The sequence below is a fragment of the Spea bombifrons genome, chromosome 9, assembly GCF_027358695.1.
Source record: "Spea bombifrons isolate aSpeBom1 chromosome 9, aSpeBom1.2.pri, whole genome shotgun sequence".
In the NCBI taxonomy this organism is placed as follows: Eukaryota; Metazoa; Chordata; class Amphibia; order Anura; family Pelobatidae; genus Spea; species Spea bombifrons.
Genome location: NC_071095.1, coordinates 14,017,478 through 14,019,977, shown reverse-complemented (window position 1 = coordinate 14,019,977; position 2,500 = coordinate 14,017,478). Strand labels below are relative to the sequence as shown.

The 2,500-nt window shown below is 49.7% G+C and overlaps 7 non-coding genes across 7 annotated transcripts; all 7 read left to right on the top strand.

The window, feature by feature from the left end:
- The first annotated feature begins 160 nt into the window (after positions 1–160).
- On the top strand, positions 161–279 carry LOC128464622 (5S ribosomal RNA). Its single transcript, XR_008344446.1, has one exon. It is a non-coding gene; the product is annotated as a 5S ribosomal RNA (ribosomal RNA).
- A 212-nt stretch (positions 280–491) lies between these two features.
- Positions 492–610, top strand: LOC128463183 (5S ribosomal RNA). The gene has a single exon (XR_008343091.1). It is a non-coding gene; the product is annotated as a 5S ribosomal RNA (ribosomal RNA).
- Positions 611–844: 234 nt separating this feature from the next.
- LOC128464771 (5S ribosomal RNA) lies at positions 845–963 on the top strand. Its single transcript, XR_008344587.1, has one exon. It is a non-coding gene; the product is annotated as a 5S ribosomal RNA (ribosomal RNA).
- Positions 964–1,188: 225 nt separating this feature from the next.
- On the top strand, positions 1,189–1,307 carry LOC128463588 (5S ribosomal RNA). The gene has a single exon (XR_008343475.1). It is a non-coding gene; the product is annotated as a 5S ribosomal RNA (ribosomal RNA).
- A 257-nt stretch (positions 1,308–1,564) lies between these two features.
- On the top strand, positions 1,565–1,683 carry LOC128462634 (5S ribosomal RNA). Its single transcript, XR_008342572.1, has one exon. It is a non-coding gene; the product is annotated as a 5S ribosomal RNA (ribosomal RNA).
- Positions 1,684–1,917: 234 nt separating this feature from the next.
- On the top strand, positions 1,918–2,036 carry LOC128462872 (5S ribosomal RNA). The gene has a single exon (XR_008342797.1). It is a non-coding gene; the product is annotated as a 5S ribosomal RNA (ribosomal RNA).
- Positions 2,037–2,275: 239 nt separating this feature from the next.
- Positions 2,276–2,394, top strand: LOC128462703 (5S ribosomal RNA). Its single transcript, XR_008342638.1, has one exon. It is a non-coding gene; the product is annotated as a 5S ribosomal RNA (ribosomal RNA).
- The last annotated feature ends 106 nt before the right edge of the window (positions 2,395–2,500 follow it).

Below are 2,500 nucleotides of genomic sequence, written 5' to 3'. Positions count from 1 at the left end.
AAACCCTTATTTGAACCTTCTCACCTTCTCTGTCCTGTCCCAGGGCTTATAATTATTTCTGTCTGATGACAAGCAGCAGCAGCAGCAGCAGCAGCAGCAGCAGCAGCAGCAGCAGCAGCAGCAGCAACAGAATAAGAGAAGTAAAATAAAAAACTTTCACACCTGCAGCCATACCACCCTGAAAGCGCCCGATCTCGTCTGATTTCAGAAGCTAAGCAGGGTTGGGCCTGGTTAGTACCTGGATGGGAGACCGCCTGGGAATACCAGGTGTTGTAGGCTTTTAATTTTTTCTCACAGTCCGGGGAGAGCTTTTTGCCATGTGTTTCTTGCTCATCATCAAAGCTTTAAACCCTTATTTGAACCTTCTCACCTTCTCTGTCCTGTCCCAGGGCTTATAATTCTTTCTGTCTGACGACAAGCAGCAGCAGCAGCAGCATCTGCAGCAGCAGCAACAGCAACAGAATAAGAGAAGTAAAATAAAACACTTTCACACCTGCGGCCATACCACCCTGAAAGCGCCCGATCTCGTCTGATCTCGGAAGATAAGCAGGGTTGGGCCTGGTTAGTACCTGGATGGGAGACCGCCTGGGAATACCAGGTGTTGTAGGTTTTTAATTTTTTCTCACAGTCCGGGGAGAGCTTTTTGCCATGTGTTTCTTGCTCATCATCAAGGCTTTAAACCCTTATTTGAACCTTCTCTGTCCTGTCCCAGGGCTTATAATTATTTCTGTCTGACGACGACGACAAGCAGCAGCAGCAGCAGCAGCAGCAGCAGCAGCAGCAGCAGCAGCAGCAGCAGCAGCAGCAGCAACAGAATAAGAGAAGTAAAATAAAACGCATTCACGCCTGCGGCCATACCACCCTGAAAGCGCCCGATCTCGTCTGATCTCGGAAGCTAAGCAGGGTTGGGCCTGGTTAGTACCTGGATGGGAGACCGCCTGGGAATACCAGGTGTTGTAGGCTTTTAATTTTTTCTCACAGTCCGGGGAGAGCTTTTTGCCATGTGTTTCTTGCTCATCATCAAGGCTTTAAACCCTTATTTGAACCTTCTCTGTCCTGTCCCAGGGCTTATAATTATTTCTGTCTGACGACGACGACAAGCAGCAGCAGCAGCAGCAGCAGCAGCAGCAGCAGCAGCAGCAGCAGCAGCAGCAACAGAATAAGAGAAGTAAAATAAAACACATTCACGCCTGCGGCCATACCACCCTGAAAGCGCCCGATCTCGTCTGATCTCGGAAGCTAAGCAGGGTTGGGCCTGGTTAGTACCTGGATGGGAGACCGCCTGGGAATACCAGGTGTTGTAGGCTTTTAATTTTTTCTCACAGTCCGGGGAGAGCTTTTTGCCATGTGTTTCTTGCTCATCATCAAAGCTTTAAACCCTTATTTGAACCTTCTCACCTTCTCTGTCCTGTCCCAGGGCTTATAATTCTTTCTGTCTGACGACAAGCAGCAGCAGCAGCAGCAGCAGCAGCAGCAGCAGCAGCAGCAGCAGCAGCAGCAGCAGCAGCAGCAGCAGCAGCAGCAGCAGCAACAGAATAAGAGAAGTAAAATAAAACACTTTCACACCTGCGGCCATACCACCCTGAAAGCGCCCGATCTCGTCTGATCTCGGAAGATAAGCAGGGTTGGGCCTGGTTAGTACCTGGATGGGAGACCGCCTGGGAATACCAGGTGTTGTAGGCTTTTAATTTTTTCTCACAGTCCGGGGAGAGCTTTTTGCCATGTGTTTCTTGCTCATCATCAAGGCTTTAAACCCTTATTTGAACCTTCTCTGTCCTGTCCCAGGGCTTATAATTATTTCTGTCTGACGACGACGACAAGCAGCAGCAGCAGCAGCAGCAGCAGCAGCAGCAGCAGCAGCAGCAGCAGCAGCAGCAGCAGCAACAGAATAAGAGAAGTAAAATAAAACACATTCACACCTGCGGCCATACCACCCTGAAAGCGCCCGATCTCGTCTGATCTCGGAAGCTAAGCAGGGTTGGGCCTGGTTAGTACCTGGATGGGAGATCGCCTGGGAATACCAGGTGTTGTAGGCTTTTAATTTTTTCTCACAGTCCGGGGAGAGCTTTTTGCCATGTGTTTCTTGCTCATCATCAAAGCTTTAAACCCTTATTTGAACCTTCTCACCTTCTCTGTCCTGTCCCAGGGCTTATAATTCTTTCTGTCTGACGATGACAAGCAGCAGCAGCAGCAGCAGCAGCAGCAGCAGCAGCAGCAGCAGCAGCAGCAGCAGCAGCAGCAACAGAATAAGAGAAGTAAAATAAAACGCTTTCACACCTGCGGCCATACCACCCTGAAAGCGCCTGATCTCGTCTGATCTCGGAAGCTAAGCAGGGTTGGGCCTGGTTAGTACCTGGATGGGAGACCGCCTGGGAATACCAGGTGTTGTAGGCTTTTAATTTTTTCTCACAGTCCGGGGAGAGCTTTTTGCCATGTGTTTCTTGCTCATCATCAAAGCTTTAAACCCTTATTTGGACCTTCTCACCTTCTCTGTCCTGTC